The 18,645-nt window shown below is 45.5% G+C and overlaps 1 protein-coding gene across 6 annotated transcripts in view; it reads left to right on the plus strand.

The window, feature by feature from the left end:
* ZMIZ1 (zinc finger MIZ-type containing 1) overlaps positions 1 to 18,645 on the plus strand; it is a 469,106-nt gene that overhangs the window by 62,537 nt on the left and 387,924 nt on the right. For all 6 annotated transcript variants that reach the window (XM_043990032.1, XM_043990041.1, XM_043990031.1 and 3 more), the window contains exon 2: positions 16,456 to 16,583. The gene's annotated coding sequence lies outside the window, so the exon portion shown is untranslated. The remainder of the gene's footprint in view (positions 1 to 16,455; positions 16,584 to 18,645) is intronic.

Below are 18,645 nucleotides of genomic sequence, written 5' to 3' on the forward strand. Positions count from 1 at the left end.
CTCTCCCAGCGGTTTAAAGAACAAAGAGATGCTTTAGTGTGTAAGATTTTTTTGTTTGTTTGTTTGTTTTTAAGTTGGGGAAATGAGGGCTCTCCCTTCCTTGCCACCGACCTGAATCCTACAGGTTCCCCTCCGACCAGTTTGAGTATCTCTGCTTTGATGCTCTGCCAGTGTGATCTCTCACCCTCCTCTGAACTCTTGCCTCATTCATGATTGGTTCTGTTGATTTGACCCAGCTTTCTATTCATTCTTTTCACACAGGAGTGTCTGATCTTGTTAAGGACACGGACTTTTGGTGTAAGACTTTTAAAGCCTGGGCATCACTGATTTGGGGGTTTTCTACACTGCCTTCCATTTACATTCTGTGTTTTTACAGGGCCTTTTTGCCTCCTCCATTGTAACGTGAATTCTTTGGGATGAAAGATGGTTTCATCTTTTGTGCTTGAATCTCTAGCCCCTGGCGCAGAGTAGGCATTCAGGAAACACTTGTTGATCGATTGCTTGGTAGCATCCCACCCCACACGTAGTAGGCATTCAGTAAATGTGTATTGATTGTTGGCCTGGATTTCTCCAGCTCCCCGGCCTCTGCTGTCGACTTCAATTATAGTTCAGGAACCACAGGATTTTCATGGGTGGGGAGTCTGAACCTCCAGTGTATTTTAAATTCCTTTCCTTAGGGCCTGGCCAGAGCAAGATTTAATCTGAGACCTTTCTGCTCTTCTTCTCTCTTCCCCTGATTGCCCTCCCCCCAGTTTAATATCCCTGGGGGGGGGGAGAAGAAATATTTGCTTCCTCCCCACACTTGTCATTTTCCCTTCCCCCCCACCCCCCCCACCCCCCCTGAAATGATGACGCTGGAGTAGGTGGAAGTGTTTTCTAGCAGGCTTCTTTGTCAGAGTACATTTAAATTCTTCAGGAGTTGTGTTTGATGATATTTTGGGTAATTGCCTATTGTTCATCAATCCCTAATCTGTTCTGCGGTGTGTAGCTTTGCTTCCTCTCCCCTTCTGTTGAGGTAAACAGTCTTTCCCCCAGGGGAATGTATTTCTGCAGTGATTCCCAACCCTGGATGTTTCCACTGGCTGGGTTGGCTGGCCCTCCCTATCAGGCGGCCCAGGGCAGAACAGACCAGGCAGAGGCTGGCCAGATACATTTAGAAAATCCTGCCGACATCAGGGAGGGGGACTGGGGAGGGGGATTGCTGCTGCAGGAAGAGAGAGGGTGGGGGAACTAGTCACAAGGCAGAGACACTTCCATTCCCTGGCTTTCTCTCCCCTGAATAACTGGAGCAGGGAGGCAGAGGCTACTTAGGACCCTGGTGGTCAGCCAAAAGGTAGCGCTTTGGGGATTGACCCTGGTGTATTGGGCCCTGGAGTCAAGAGAACCAGATTCAAATCCTAGTTTGGTCAATTACTGGCGGTGTGACCTTGGGTGAGCCATTCAGTTGTCTGGGTCTCAGTGTCCTCATCTGTACAGTGATAGGTCCCGACTGGATGACCTTGAAGGTCCTTTACTGTGGTATGAGGCCTCAGCTTGAGGAGATGACAGATGGACCTCGGTTTGCTCCTGACCTACAGATTCCCTTGATGTCCTTTCCATTAGCTCCTTGTCGAGAGAATCTATCAGTTTCCCTTTTTAGCTGGTCTGGGGGTCCTAGATGCATGGCTTGAGCGGAGGCAACCTCCTTAAATCGACTAGTTACAGAAGGTAGGAAAATATTAGGTCACGCTATTGCCAACAGCTTCAGCCCTTCACTTTTGAGGAATTGGCCTTTTTGCCTGAAAGGTTCACGTTCATCTCTTTATTTGACGATGATTTTAATGTGTACCCCCCCATCCATTTTAGGGTTGATGTTTATTAGAACTTTGGAATAGTGGTGCTAGAAGAAAATTTCGAGATCAAGTCCAGGGGGTTCTTAACCCCTTGGGCACCATGGATAAATTTGGGGGTGGGGGTGTCTGTGAATTATAGATGGAAAAAAATAACATTTTACTAGCCTCTAACTGAAACTTAGCATTTCCTTCGATCATGTACGTAGGCAACAAATGGGATTCAGAAAAGGGGTCCAGAGGCTTTCACAGGATGCTGCCCTAGGGGCCTGTCTGGAGACACACACACACACACACACACACACACACACACACACACACACACACACACACACAGAGTAAAGAAGCCTTGGTCCAGTCTAATCTCCTTATTTAATGGATGAGGAAACTGAGGTCCAGCCAGACTGATTGATTTGCCTGAGGGGACAGACCTGAACCCATGGGTAATGTCTCCCCTTAATGTTCATTCCACTGCATGAGTTAACTAGCTCCCATCTAGTCAGGAAAAATGGGGGAAATGCCGGGAGTGGGGATAAAGGGGGAGGGGGAAGAAGGAAGAGAAATCCCTGTTGAGTTTCTGCAAGCTAAAAGCCATTGAGTGAGGCTGGGTCAAGGGAGTTCAGCTGACTGGCTGAGGCGTACTGGGGTGGGGGAAATAAATGATACCAGGCTGCTCAGGCTGGGTAAAGAGCCCAGCCTGCTTGGTGATTCTCGTATTTTAGTGCAAAACGCCTGTCGACTTTAGGACAGTGATTTAAACGTTTGCGGCAAGCGCCTACTGATTTATTGGGTTGTTTTGGAAGGGCCTGACTACATTAGTGGGCTCCTCAGAGCTGAGGGTTCTGCAGATGGCAAGCCCTGCTTCTCGATATCATGTGTGAGTGACTCTGTGTGTGTGTGTGTGTGTGTGTGTGTGTGTGTGTGTGTTTCAATTGAATCAGGCTGATGTGTATATATGCTAGATGCCAAGAAAAGTCTGTAGCCTATAAGGGCACCTCAAGTCTTGAACCATTTAGAGGGGCAATATTATTCATCGTGATAATGTAAATTAATATTTATTGAGCTCCCACAGCAGACTAGGATATGCATAAGCCCCATTTTGGTTGCACAGAAAACATACCCGTTTCATGCATGCTAACAAAAGACCCTGTGTGGCTAAGAACACACAGGGTCTTCTTGCACGGAGAATTCCTGCATGAGTTTGTGTCTTGATAATTGACCCTTGCAATTCGAGGCTCTTTGTCCATTTTCTGTCTTTCTACCATCCCTGAGAGGTGATGGTCATGATAATAACTCCCATTTATATAGATGGCACTTGATGGGGTTCAGAAGGCTTTCCTCCCCACAATGCAATGCATGTATAATCTCTGTGCTCTACAGTGGAAGAAACTGAGGTTTGGAGAGAGGAAATAAATCTCTTGTCACACATGTAGAGTGTCAGAGCCAAGAGTCCCAAGTCCAGTGAGCCTAGCTTTCTTATATTGTCTCCCTTGTAGCTTGGGAGGTGTTAGGAATAGCAGATACTTATTCTTTATAGACACTATTTTTCTCTCCCTGTTAGGTGTTATAATGATAACAATATTGTTTTATAGTATTATCCTTTGTAATACACCCATGGCTAAGGACACTTGGAAGCCCTCCTCTGTATGTGCCCTTTCTCTCTGAGAGAAAATTCTAATAAACTCTCTTATGATAGTGATTTTTTTAGGGGGTGGCGGGGGAATGACTAGACCTGTGTTTTTGTTGGTATGCTGGACATTGTTGTTGTTGTTGTTGTTTCTTTTCAGTCATGTCCTATTCTTCATGACCCCATGGAGGGTTTCCTTGGCCATTTCCTTCTCCAACTCATTTTACAGATGAACAAACTGAGGCAAGGAGATTTAAGTGACTTGCCCAGGGTCATACAGCCAATATCTGAGGCTAAATTTGAACTCTGCTAGGCCCAACACCCTACCTACCATTCTTCAGGCATGATGTGTGGTAGAGCTTATGGGCTGGAATTATTTTGTTTTGGTGTCCCCTGGGCTTTGCACGTGGTAGATGTTTTAGGGAAGCCTGCTGAGTTGACTTGGAGTTCCACCTTACAGAGGAGGGAATGGAGTCTAGCTCAGAGATGGTGACTGACTTCCCTGTGGTCATACAGCTAGCAAATGTCAGAGCAGGCATTTTTGAACTAAGATAGGCAGAAAGAGAGGATTATTCTTTCTCCTTCATTGATGGGGAAACTGAGGCCTTGGGACAGAAAGAATTTTGCCCAAGGTCTTTGTCTAGGTAGTAGCTGAAATGAGCTATTATTACTTAGATGGTCTGACTTGCTGCTTTATGTGGAAAGAGAAAGGCTAAGAGAAGGGAGAGAGGTGATGCTTTTTTATTCTTTTTCTTTTTTTGGTGAGGCAGTTGGGTTTAAGTGACTTGCCCAGGGTCTCACAGCTACTAAGTGTCACGTGTCTGAGGTCAAATTTGAATTCAGGTCCTCCTGAATCCAGGGCCAGTGCTCTATCCACTGCACCACCTACCTGCTCTTTTTTTTTTCCTTTTCTTTAGAGAATAACCTCAACTTCTTTCCTTGCTAGAAGTTTAAAGTCTTCACTTCCTGACCCTACAGGGCCCTGTCTCAGAAAGAAGGTACACAGACAGGGAGGGAGCACTTACTGAGTATCCAGGTGTTTGCAGCCTCAGTTATAGCTTTGTACACCTAGACTGTGCTCCCTACAGGCATCTACTCATTCATTTATTCACTCACTTATTTATTCATTCACAAATATCATAAATATGCAAAGCATTTTTCCTGGGTACTTTGGGGCACGGATCCAAAGGGCACCGTGGTGTAGTGGGGAAAGAGTATTGAACCTGGAGTCAGATGAGGTGCATCCAAATCTTGGCCCTGGGCAAATCACTTTCTTCTGAACCTTGAATTCCTTGGTAGCCATAGCAGAATAATCATACTAACCATATCCTCTTCACAGGGTTTCTTTGAAGGAAATGTTCTATGGCAAAGACAGAGATCAGCTCAAGTTGTTACTATTACTATAAAGAAAACCCGATTTTTGCTAAAGAGAAAGAGAGACCTTTCCTCCTAGGGTCTCCAGATGAACTTTCTGGGGCTGATAGAACTTTTTCCCCCTCTCCCCCAAAGTCCATCAGTCCTTAGAAAGTTCTGTGAGACCTTTAGCCCGCCTGTGCCTGTGCCAGGAAGGATGTGGTGCTGTTTGTTGATATCTACCGCCATTGACCCTGGGATCAATCAGTCCTTTGGACTCCTATAATCCAATCAGTTTAGACCAGCCTCCCCTTCCTCTAAAAGTCAGGACAGGGCTCCTTGGCCCAGGGAATTGGTCCATCAAGCTGTGAAAAATGCCACTCTCCTTTTCACTCCTCTTTAATAAAGGCCCATTAGTGAGTGGTTAGAATTAGGTCAGAGCAATGGCCCTGATACCTCATTAAAGGCGAGCTCTGGGTTCCCAGGGTCTCTGGGCTGGGTGGAGACCTCAGTTTGCCCCTAACCTATAGATTTCCCCAATGTCCTCCCATCTCCCCTGGGCCCCCTGACTTCAGTACTACCACTGAAGATTCCTCTTGCTCAGCTAACCTTGGGTTCCTGGGGCACCACAGTTATCAGAGGCATTCTCCAGAAAGTGGTTTATTATGCCCGCTGGATATGGGGTATGTGAGAACAAGCCCTGGCTAGGAGTAAAGGGATCTTTGCTACTTGTTACCTGAGTGATCTTGGGTTAGTAATTTTATCTCTTTTATATTTTCCTCATCTGTAATAATAATAATAATTATCACTGCTCACATTTAAGGTTTAAGGGAAGCTAGATGGTAAAATGGATAGGGTGCTGGGCCTGGAGTCAGGAAGACTCATGTTTCTGATTTGAAATCTGGCCTCAGAGCCTTACTAGCAGTGTGATCCTGGGCAAATCATTTACCCTCTGCTTGCCTCAGTTTCCTCATCTGTAAAATAAGAATACTAATAGCACCCACCTCCCAGGGCTGATCAAATGAAATAATATTTGTAAAGAACTTAGCCTGGCCCATAAATGGTGCTTAATCAATGCTTGTTTCTTCTCTTGCTTTCTACTTTTTCGCATTATATCTACAAGGAAACAGTGTAACAGTTACACATTAAATTTCCTGAATTGCCAGGTACAGAGACCATAATAAATGCAGTCAGAAGGCAGAAAGGCTTGCCCAGGGTCACACAGCTACTAAGTATCTGAGGGGGGATTTGAACCCTGGTCTTCCTGATTGTCAGTCCAGAGCGACTACACAAAAGAGGGAAGCCAAGCTCACAGATGGCTTAAGCCCAAGATTTTGGCATCATTAACACTGTGGTCTGAGAATCTAAATGATAATGATTAATCTGTGGCTGGCCCTTGGCTGGGAATTCCTAAGCCTGTTCTTCATATTCGACTGAATAGCTCCAAAATGTATTCTCGTTTATTTTTGGCTGAGAAAAATCTCTTTGACTTAAAATTCGGTTAGTGATGGCTTTAGTTAGCTATAAGAAAGAATTCAGGATGCTTGCTGATTGAAACTTACTAGAGAATGGGGTTGGTTTTGATGCTTGTTTCTGACCGCCTGTTTACTGGTAACACCTGAATTTTCTCCTGGTAATTCAAGCTCAAGGTGTTCCAGATTCTAGTTCAGCTTCCTCCCTCCCCAAACCTGCCCCTTCCCCTAAATGTTTTTTCTGTTTTGTCTTTCCAGGTTCCTAAAACTCTTAACCTTGGAATCCAGTTTGACCTCTCCCTCCCGCTCCAAAAAAATCAGGCAAATGTCTTTGATTTTTTTATCTCCTTAATTCCCCACATTCTAACAAATTGATTGTTCCGATCACATCTTTCTATTCTGAAGCCTTTTGCTTACTAAATAAAATCTAAACGTCCTGATATTCAAGGCTCTCCCCAAATTGCCTTCTGCCTGTCATTCTAATCTTCTAGCTAAGCAATCCTGCCCCATCCCATCTCCCCTCCTTTGTACACACTGACCTCCATGTTCTTCCTATTCTAGTTTCCATCTGTTGAATTCTCACCTTCCTTAATGGTCTGACTCTTGTCCCCTGGGCTGATCTCCCCTAAGATCTCCCTAGACTTCCCAACTTCCCTCCTGACTCCAGGTGAAAGTGATATCTCCTCAGACTTTCCTCCGCCTCCCCTGTAAGTAATTATTTGTGTATTTGTCCCCTCCCCCATTAGGTTGTAAGCTCCTCCAGGCAGGGGCTGCATCATCAATATCTTGGTACCCCAGGCAACTGACTTTGAGACTTCCAACATCATATGCATTTAGTCAGTGTCAGTCATGGGCTGGATGGGCTCTTCCAGCCACTTGGTGACCCATAGCTTGAAGGATTTCTCTGTCCTGCCCAAGTGTCGTTTTGAACCTTTTCCCTCAGGGGCATTTTGGGGGGATGGCACTAATGAGAATCAGGATCTACTATTATAATTCAACTTCAGTTAGGCTATGAAAGGAATTTTAACAATTCTAGAGAATCACAGAACCTTTAACCTGCCCCCCCACCCCCATCACCAATGAGGCAGCTGTTAGGTGACTTACCCAAGGTCACTCAGCTAATTCAGTAGTGGACTAAGACTCCTCCTCCCTCTCCCCTTTTCCTTTCCCCATACCTAATATTGACTGAAGAGGGATATTTCCTAAGAAGTTTGGTTTGTCCAATCCTGGATGGAAGTTAAAGTTTGTTCGGCTATTATTGTTATTATTATTGCTATTTTGGAAAACAGGTTTTGATTGTAAACAAACACTCTTCAAAATGTTTTCCTATGACAACAGCTTTTCCCCCGGCTAGGGCGCTATCAGCATTTGGCACGCCTCCTCCCTGACTCTAGCTTTTTTGAAAGGGGTTCAAGAATGCAGTGCAGGCTGGCTTAGTGAGGAGAGGGAGGGGGGGGCCTTGAACCTCGCTGTTCCCAGCTGCAATGAATGCTTTCTTCCCCACCTGGGTTTGCTTCAGATCCTCTCTTGGCCTTGCTGATTGGTGGGAGCCTTCCCCTTTAAAATCCATTGGAGGAGTGGGGGGGTGGAGGAGCCAGGAAGAGCCTCAGCCCAGGAGCAGATGGATCAGGTGTCCTGGGGAGGAAGAGTTCAATGGAGCCCTAGGGGCTGAGGGAAGAGGTGAAGGGCAGCCCAGTTTTGCCTCATTGTCTGTGAAGTCTCTGCCTGGGATTTTGGTGCAAGGGGATAGGGAATTTGGTATTTGCGAAGGTTTGCTAGCCCCTGAGGAAAGAAGTTGAAGTTACAGGTTAGCTGGGCTTGTGATAGGCATGGAATATGATATGAAGGCTCAGGTTGGTACAGGGACCGAGGAGGCAACATAGATAGACTGGGGATAAGTAGTGATGGCCTAGGGAATAATCGTGATAGTACTACTAATAATCGCTGATATTTATATAACACTTTAAGGGTTATGGACTTCTTTGTAAGCATTATTTAACCAGGGAGAGGCCGAGGTCAGACATTCTGGTGTAGCATTTGACCAGGTGTCAGGAACCTGTGTATGCTAGTACTAGGAGGGGACCCAAGAGGTCGTGGAGTCCACTGCTTGATACTTCCAGGAACTATGTGGCCTTGGGTAAATCAGTTACACAGCAATTGCCCAAGTCAGTTCCCCAACTGTTTATTCTCAGTTGTTCTCTCTTTAAAATTGAGGGTGCTCTGACTTGATTTCTAAGGTCTTTTCTAGGACACGTTGTGTTCTTGTAGCCACAGGTTAGGTTGAAACCTATGTCACCTATTCCCATCCTATTAGACCTGAGATTGATTTGAGCATCGGGACCTGGACCCATATGCATGAGATATGCCCTGAACCCATCCCCTCCTATCACCCTACCTCGAAGCATGAGGTATTTAGGTAATCCATAAGGAAGGACTTCCAAAGAGTTGATCAGTTTGGTTGGTTGGACCCAGAAATGGAGAGCTGAATACCTAATGTGAATGTTAGGGAACCTTTAAGAACAGGACAGGACAGGAGAGCTTCTTGTATGGGGGTGGTGTTTATGTGGGGGATTTTCTGGTTGGTGAATGGATATATAGGCAGAGCAGTGGACTCCATGACCTCTGGGGTCCCCTTCTAGCCTTTGATTCCCTGCTTCTTCTCTCAGTGCCTTCCTAATTGCTGGGAGATGAAATCCCACCCCTTTTCCATCCATAGCAAATGAATTCATGCCTGTAGGACCTGGACTCTTTGCACTCTGCTATGTGATATCTGCCCAGGAAAACACCCCAGTGGAAACTGCATGAATGATTGATAAAAGCTGAGGGCTGTTTAATTTTTTTCTCCCTGTTTAATGGCTATCAATAATTTAATACGACTTCGTATATTTTTAAGAAATCGCCTCCTTTTTCAGTCTTCAGTTTAGCAGGCTAAATGATTGAATATCTAAACCTACATCCTCAAAGAAACATATTCCACACTTCAAAGAAATCGAGGATGCAAGGAGAGACATTTTTCTACTAAACCAACATCTTGATAGTTTTTTCCTCTCCCCCCCCACCAGCTGCTTTTTTTTTTTTTTTTTTTGTGGTGGGGTGGGGAGAGAGGGATGGTTCAGGGAAGTGTGAAGGGGAGGGGATTGGTTGAAATCGGTTCAGCTCAGAGAAAGGTAATTGCTTTTTTTTGGGTCTCAGAGAGCAGTTGCTGAGCAGCCCGGGAACGGACATCTGCTGTCAGCTTAGCCCACCCAGAGCCAGTAATGCAAAACACTCCAGGGTGGCACAAGGGAGAGTCAATTACATGCTTGGGAGGGGTGGAGAAGTGCTGTGGGGGGGGGGAGGGTCGGGGTGTTGAGGTGGAGGCACCTGAGCATGTTACCCATCTCCAAGGAGTTTTCCTCTTCCTTCTTTCAATTTTTTTTCTCTCTCTGTCTCTTCTCCTTCTCTCTCCTCCTCTTCCTTCTCCCTCCTTTCTCCCCCTCTTCTTCCTTCTTCCCTCTCCCTCCTTGTCTCTTTCTCCACCCCTTCCTCCCTGCCCCTTCTTTTTCCCTCCCAGATCTTGGCATTCCCAGGTAGGTAGGAATCCACATTGTTGGTTCTCTTTTTTTTCCCCTTTTACTTGTTTTCCTGCTCTGCTTCTTAGTTCCCTCTTGCTGACCCTCTTGGGTGATAGGTGAGGCTCAAGGGTCATCTGTTGGGGAGGCCTGGTGAGCAGTAACAATAACAGGAAACTACTGTGCATTTTGAAGGCCATTTATTTTGTTCTTTCAGATTTAGTAGCTATGACTATTGTTGACCTTGGTGTCTGACTGAGTGTCCACACTCTGAGCACTATCCTGGGCATACTGAGGGGAGAGAGAGGAAGGGAGAAGATCTCTCTGTTCTTTGGATGCTGTCAACCTAATAGAGATATATGCAAGACCTATGGGTGTGAAAATAGTAAAAGAGGGGCAGCTAGGTGGCGCAGTGGGTAAAGCACCAGCCCTGGATTCAGGAGGACCTGAGTTCAAACTTGGCCTCAGACACTTAACACTTACTAGCTGTGTGACCCTGGGCAAGTTATTTAACCCCAATTGCCTTACCAAAAAAAGAAAAGAAAATAGTAAAAGAACATTTGCAAAGAATCATAACAATCAGAAGCAAATGAATGCAGTCCTGGGATCTGGAGTTCACCCAAAGTGGAATTTCAGAATTTAACCATAGGTTATTAGAACTACAAGGTGGGGGGGGCAGCTAGGTGGCACAGTGGATAAAGCACTGGCCCTAGATTCAGGAGGACCTGAGTTCAAATCTGGTCTTAGACACTTGACACTTACTAGCTGTGTGACCCTGGGCAAGTCATTTAACTCTCATTGCCCCACCAAAAAACAACAACAACTACAAGGGGCCTTTTTAAAACATCGGTTCACCCTCAGCCCCCAGGCAAGGAGGTTGAGTGAGGTCTGGAGAGGAAAAGCTCGCACCAAGAGTGAGTTGGTGAACAAACTAGGTCTTGAACTTGGGTTTCTAAGACCCTTAGTTCATGGCAGGCAGTATCATTATCAGTTACTGAGTATTTGTCAAGTCCCATGGCACCAACGTCATGACCATGTTTGGGAGGGCTTCCTAACCAGAAGTTTGAAGATGTTTAAGAAGAGCTTCAGGATGGGGGAAGTAGGAGGTTATAGAACCCTAGCACTGAAGTGTGTGGGAGTTAATAGCTCTAGTATTCCATTCCCTTGTAGTTCCTCTCCATTTCCCATCTCCATGCCTTTCCACTGGCTGTCTCCTCATGCCCAGAATGTTCTGCGTTTTCACATCTAACTCTTGGATCTCTGGTATCCTTCATAACTTGGCTCAAGCTCAGTCTTTCTTGATTCCCCAACCCACCTCACCCCTTGAAGCTGTAGTGTCTCCACACCAAATTACCTTATGTGTATTTCGTAGCTCTTCTTTGGTATATCCCTAGACATACGTGTGTTTTTCCCACCCCACTTAGACCGTAAATGTGAGAAGGTAAGGGCTGTTTTCACTTTTGCTTTTGTATCCCTATTCCAAAGAACAGGACTTAGTACACAGTGGGTGCCTAATAAATTATTGTTGACCTTCCATCTCCCCTGTTCCCAAAGCCCAGACACCTGAGGACATCTGGCTTCTTAAAGCCAAGGACTGCCTCCTCCCCTCCCTGTTCAGCCTTAGTGCAGTCAATACATCGAGGGATTTTTAGCAGATCAAATGCATTCATCTGTCTGGCATTACAATTCTTAATTTGCTCCGGCTGGCAGTTTGGTTTGTTTCGGGAGAGACTTTCCATTGTAAGACTGTCAGGCGCCCTTGATATTATATTTTAATAGATAATTAAGAAGGAAGGAACAGTACACATTTCACTGATGTCGTCGCCCCTGCTGAAAAATGAGTCCCTCCCCCCACTCCTTTGCTGTGAAACAGCCTCCTCCTCCTCCTCCTCCTCCTCCTCCTCCTCCTCCTCCTCCCCCTTCCTTAGGCCCTTCCTTCCTACTTCCTGTCCAGTGCCAGGTATGTTGGGAACCATGGAGCAGTGCCATGGCCTCTGGGGATATGAGCATCAAAAAGCATTCATCAGAACTTGATGGCTTTGGAGGGTCATTGCTGCCCTCCCTTCTCCCTCTCTCCCTTCTCCCTCTCTCCCTTCTTGCATGTGACTCCTTGTTGGCTGTCACTCAGCCAAATAGCAGCCCCTCTTAGTATCATTTCTTTCTTCCTTTTTTTTTTTTTTTGCAACAAACATTTATTTTATTTTTTCCAGTTACATGTAAGGGTAGATTTCAACATTCATTTTCATAAGATTTAGAGTTTCTTAGTATCATTTCTGCAGGATTCCCAGGCCATTTCAGCCCACAGTGCTATCTCCCTTCTCCAAATTCTCCTAATAGTTTGTTTGTACTCTTCATTGGGCACTAAACATCTATTGCCTGGCATTATATGGCATCTCTCATTCTAGACTGCAGGCTTCTTTTTTTTTTTTTTTGCAGGGCAATGGGGGTTAAGTGACTTGCCCAGGGTCACACAGCTAGTAAGTGTCAAGTGTCTGAGGCCAGATTTGAACTCAGGTACTGCTGAATCCAGGGCCAGTGCTTTATCCACTGCACCACCTAGCTGCCCCGACTGCAGGCTTCTTAAGGTCAGGGACTTGGCCTTACATTTTGTATTCCCCTAGCAGGCCTAGCAGAGGATTTGGATGTGGAAGACATTTGTCTATAGATTGGAGGCTAGATTACTTTGAAAAGTACTTTCATTTAAAAAAAAAAAAAGAAAACAGAAAAAAAAGTGCTTTCATGCTTATGTTCAAGTATTCCCTCTGACACTCTAATTAATTGTATGAACCTAGGCAAATAACTTTACTTTCTTTGAGTCTCAGTTTCCTCATCTTTAAAATGGGAATAATCATACTTTCAGGATCTACCTCAAAAAGTGTCGTGAGTCTCAAATGGCATAATGCCTATGAAGGGCTTTGCAAACTTTAAATCAATTCCGTACATGTCAGTTATTATGGGTTTATGTCACTAGACTCAATAAAGAAATGAGCTTGTGGAAAAGTGCCTTCCCATTTATTATCTCCTTTGATTCTCATAACTGATAGATCTATTTCACATCATTGTTATTAAGTGCCTGGTTTGACAAAAGAGGAAACTGAGGCAGAGAGATGAAGTGACATCTGCATATGGGTTTCTGGTTCAAGCCTGTAATAGAAGCTGAGTATTTTGCCCCCATCTGTTGCCTTCTCTTTTAGAGTGGTCCTGTTTATAAAGGATGGGGTGTATTTTAGGGGTCTCTGGGGATACAATCCCATGTATATTCTTTTTTTAAAAGCACCTTGGGTTTGTTTTTTTTCACAACAAGCCTTTTTCTTCCTCTCCCCCCCCCAAAAAAAAAAAGAAAGGAAAAAGAAAAAAAAATCCTTGTGACTAATATGCATAGCCAAGCAAAACAAATTCCTGCATTGGTCATGCCCCCAAATGCATGTCTCATTCTACATCTTGAGTCCATCACTTCTCTGTCAGGATGGGGGTGACGTATTTTCCCATGTATCCTCTGGAATCCTTGTTGCGCATTGTGTTTATGAGAATTCCCAGGTCTTTCAGTTATTTGTCTTTAAAATGTTGTTATTGGGGGGCAGCTAGATGGGGTAGTGGTTAAAGCACCGGCCCTGGATTCAGGAGTACCTGAGTTCAAATCCGGCCTCAGACACTTGACACATACTAGCTGTGTGACCGTGGGCAAGTCACTTAACCCCCATTGCCTAAAAAACAAAAAAAAATGTTGTTATTGTATCAGTTGTTCTCTGGGTTCTATTCTCTTCACTCTGCATCAGTTCATATAAGTCTTCCTGGGTTTTTCTAATGCCATCATTTAAAAAAAAATAACACACAATAGTATTCCATTGTGTCCATATACTTTTTTATTTAGCCATTTTCCAACTGAGGGGCAGCCCTTAATTTTCAGTATATTTTTTGTTTTGTTTTGTTTTGTTGGTGGGAGGCAAAGAGGGGTGAGAGATAAGCAGTCAGGACAGGCAGGGAACTGACCCCCACCTTGAAGTAGCATAAGGCTTGACAGCTACTTCTTGGCATCTGGGAAGATATATTAGGCCTTGCCTGCTGGGAAATAGGTAGGTTAATTTAGGACTCTGAAGTGGCATGGGTTAACATCTGCTTCACTCATCCCTAGAATCAGGTCAATGGGACCTGTGACTCTCAGAGTGGAAGAAGTCATGTGTTACATCTTGGCAACTTCACTGGAGGCCTGGCCTCTGCTGGGCGGCCACTCTTGATTGTGGCAGCTCCTCATATGGGTTTCTGGTTGCTTCTGTTGAATCTTCCCATCCCTCATGGAAGTGAGGGAGCTACTTGCTGGTCCTTCCCTAAAACCTTCCAGTGAGAGGAGAAAGATGACTTGAATAGTAGCAACCCTAGAGCTTGGGAATCATAGGAACTGACTTCTGTCTTGTTCCGGGTTAGCCGTTTATCACTCTCCGGGTCCCGAGTGAGTAGGGTTCATTGGCTTAGGCAGTACCTGTTGTGGTATGGACTGCATATATAATGCAAATCTAGCACAGTCACATTGTGGGAGACATTGTCGAGGTACAACCTCTCTCTGCTGTTGCCCATCTGAGCTTCTCCCGTCTGTTCCCTGAATGGCCATGCTATTTGGAGGCAAGGTCAGGATTTAAGCATGCTTTCCTCCTGCCCGCTAACCCCTGGCCCTGTTGAGGGTCAGGCCCAACTGCTGTTGATGCCCCATCAGGGTGCAGACTTGCCCGTAACTGCAAAAACATCTGACCATGGATTATCTGGCCCAAATCTGCTTTTCCAGATCCACCTTCTCCTCCCCTAGCCAGACTGAAAGGTACTTCCCTCAACATGTTATGTGGTTTCCTGCCTCCACTTTTTTTTTTTTTTTTGCTGAGGCAATTGGGGTTAAGTGACTTGCCCAGGGTCACACAGCTAGTAAGTGTCGAGTGTCTGAGGCTGGATTTGAACTCAGGTCCTCCTGACTCCAGGGCTGGTGCTCTATCCACTGCGCCACCTAGCTGCCCCTCTCCACTTTTTTTTTTTTTTTCAGGGCAATGGGGGTTAAGTGACTTGCCCAGGTTCACACAGCTAGTAAGTGTCAAATGTCTGAGGCCGGATTTGTACTCAGGTACTCCTGAATCCAGGGCCGGTGCTTTATCCACTGCGCCACCTAGCCGCCCCCCCCCCCACTTTTTTTTTTTTAATGCTCTATCCTTGACTTACAATACCCTCTCCTCATATTGGCTTGTTGAAGTCCTACCAGTCCCTCAAGAACTAGCATCTCTTCTATGAAACCTTCCCTGATGTTATTCCACCTACTTCCAACCATGCTAGAAGTAACCCCTCCCTCTGTATTCCCACAGTTCTTTGTACCTCCCTTAGGCCAACACATTCTGCCACATATTAGGTGTCAGGGACTGGACCATCATTGGTGTAGGGAACTCCTGGAGGAGGAGACCCCCTTTACCAATACAGTTTGCCATCTCCTCAGCAATTTATAGTCTTTGAGAGATGCCTAGGACAGTGGTGTTAAAGCCAAATAGAAAGTGGGGGAGGCCACTAATCTGTACGTTGTTGTTTGTCTTTCATTCTCAAAGAGGACTATGACATTGGGGTGATGTCATGACTTGCAGTGAATTGAATTTAAGTGAGGGAGGGCTGTGCAAAGTCACCAGCCTCACTCTCTCCTCCATAGTCATCTGGATCCAGGGGCAAGATAAGGCCACGTATTGACTTAATGTTATTTATATTTTATTATATTTTTTATTTATTTTGTTAACCATTTTCCAATTCTATTTTGATATCATTTGGCTATACAGGGGAGTGTTGGGGGAGGGGAGAGTATTTGATACCTCTAGCCTAGGGCACCTAGAGGTTTTATGACTCACCCAAGGTTACTCAACCTACACAATGCTTGACCCATTTTAAGCAATTAATCAATGCTTATTGACTGACCATGTGAGAGGCTGGAATTGACCTGTAGTCTTGCTGGCTCTGAGAGCAGCTTTGTATCCTTTCCACCAGACTGCCTCTCGGTGTGTTTCCTTATGTCTAGCCTCTCTTTACCAAGGATTGGTAAGTTCCTGAGACATAGGAACCATGTTCTGAGCATCCTCTCTAGCCCTCATAGCATGGCACATATAGCAGTGACTCAGTAAATATATATTGGATGAATGAGGGATCACCATGTCATGCTTTCTGGGTCTTTGGACCATCTCTCCCTATCTGCTCTCATTTACCCATATCCCATGGTCCAGAAATAGAGAAGAGGGGGTGAGGAAGGCGGGACAGGAGCGAGAACAGTGAGCATCCCCAGAAATCTCATCAGAGCCACTCATAGCTTGGAGAATGCTAGTTTCAAGGTCACATTCTTGCTCCCTGCCATAGACCCGTGCCAGAATCCCAACACAACCTTCTGCCTAGAGTGACCCAGGCGCCCAATTCCTTCTTCCCTCCTGGGCTTTGGAGGTTTTTTCACTCACAATCACCCGGCCCACTTCTCCTGTCCGGCTGTAACTAGCTGCAAGCGGGTGTCCAGTGTGGGCACAGACGGTGCCTGGGAAGGTGGAGTTATACCAGATTTAGCTATGCCTGGCTGGGTTGGAGGACTCTGAAGCTCACTTTCCACTCTTTTCTCTTTCTCCTAGGAAATCCAAGGCTTTTGGACAGAGCAGGCTGCACAGCTCTCTTTCTGCAGCACCTCCTGGACCCACCTCCATCTCTCTCCTGACATAGGAGCTCTGGGAACATATTAATTGGCGGCAGCCTTGGGCAGGTAAGAAGGCACATTTGACCCCGTCTAATCTTTGAGAGTTCTCTTAAAGAAGCTATATGCTTTAAAAAAAATCTTTTTTGGCTTATGGTCTTTGAATCTATAAAGGACAACCCCACCCAACCACCACTTGGGAATTTCAGAACAGCTTTTAGAGATAATATAGTAGGGCAGTAGGAATAAATCGAAGTGCTTGAACCAGTGATAAATGGGTATGTCTCCCCAGGGGAACTGACCAAAAGAATTGGGTTTGTTTTCTTTCAGTGCCCTTTCCTTTGCTCATTTTCTCCTCCCATCTCTCCTAGCTGCCCAAATATCAGCTTCTTACTAGATCCATTAGAACTATCAGGTGGAGGTGGGGGTGAGGGTGAGGATGATCAAGGCGAGATGTGGGATTAAGCAGCCTGCTGACGGGTGGGACGGTTCAATTTGGAGCCCCGTAGAACCTTTGATCGAGTCCTGACCCTTTGTTCACCTGACCTCTGGCATCAAGTCACAACTGGACTGGCTTGCTCATTCCCCAGTGCTGTGGGTGGGTGGCCTTCAATCACTTAGCCAGCAGAGTCCTTATGTACGTATGCCACTATGGTAAGTGCTATAGAGGGATGTGGAATGAAGAGAAGATACGATATTTGTCTTCAGGGAGTTTATACTCTAATTGAGAAGCCTAGAATAATACTCATGAAATGGTAAGTAAATGACAGGAGCTATGCCTTAAGACGATGGATTTCTAAATGAGGATGGTGAGTCAGAACAACTGACCCCTCTGTCCCTGTTTGTCCTTGGACAATTCCATTTCACCACATCCACCAAATGGGGATGATGCTACCTTCTCTACCTACCTCACATGGTTATTGTGAAGTTTAAGCTCTCTGAGGGCAGTGTCTGGTTCTTTTTTTTTTTCCTTTTTGTGGGTGCTCAATAAATCCTTAGGGAGTGATTCATCAAACACCACCATGGATTTAAAAGTTTTTTAGACATGGTAATATCAGCACAGCATGGATGTGTGATTTTTGTCGGGGGTGGATAACCTTCAATGGGGTGGGAATAGTAGTTGTAACTTAAGAGTTGCCTAGGTCTTAGGGCTGCCCAGGGTCTAACAATTCCTCCTTCTCAGAGGTGGGATTCACAGTCAGGTCTCTTCTGACTTCGGGGTCACCACTCAACTCACTGTTTGATGGTTCCTGATGCCATTACATTGAAACAATATCCATTCTTTCATTTCTGGCTTGGGACAGTCTACTTGGGGGAGTTAACAGAACTTAAATGTCCTCCTTACTGGTTTCTTGTGAAAAAACACCACTCTCTTCCCATTTATTCTGGTGAGTAGGGAGGGTTATCAGATGGCAGGTCCTTCAGTTGCCTACTTCCAAGTGCCAAAAGACATGCTAGTGGCCAAAGACCAAAGGGTCTTTCCCAAAGTGGGAAGGGGGAGAGCAGGGCCCAGAAAGGTGGTACATCTCTTTATACACACACATCCAGTTTAGCTGCTCCTGATTTGGATCCCTGGTACATCTGGGAGAAGGTGGAGGAGTAAAAGGCTGAAATCAGATGCTGAATGGGAAGTACTTTGGAATATAGGGCTGAATAATGTACATTTAGGGGACTAAGGTAATTAATGGTGGTAGGCTGCTGAAGAATAAGAATTATGAAGGTGCCACCAAGGTGTGCATAGGGTGTTTTGTTTTGTTTTTTTTGCGGGGCAATGGGGGTTACACAGCTAGCAAGTTTCAAGTGTCTGAGGCCAGATTTGAACTCAGGTACTCCTGAATCCAGGGCCAGTGTTTTATCCACTGTGCCACCTAGCCACCCCATGCATAGAGTGTTGATGGGGGACAGACTGGCAAAGTTATAAAGTGAATCATTTGTCTTCATTGCCCCTGGCTTCCTTTTCTGGGCCCTTCCTTCCTTCCTTCCCCCCCCCTCTTTCTTTCTTTCTTTCTTTTTGTGGGGCAATGACGGTTAAGTGACTTGCCCAGGGTCACACAGCTAGTAAGTGTCAAGTGTCTGAGGCTGGATTTGAACTCAGGTACTCCTGAATCCAGGGCCGGTGTTTTATCCACTG

Source organism: Dromiciops gliroides, chromosome 2 (genome assembly GCF_019393635.1).
Source record: "Dromiciops gliroides isolate mDroGli1 chromosome 2, mDroGli1.pri, whole genome shotgun sequence".
Lineage (NCBI taxonomy): Eukaryota > Metazoa > Chordata > Mammalia > Microbiotheria > Microbiotheriidae > Dromiciops > Dromiciops gliroides.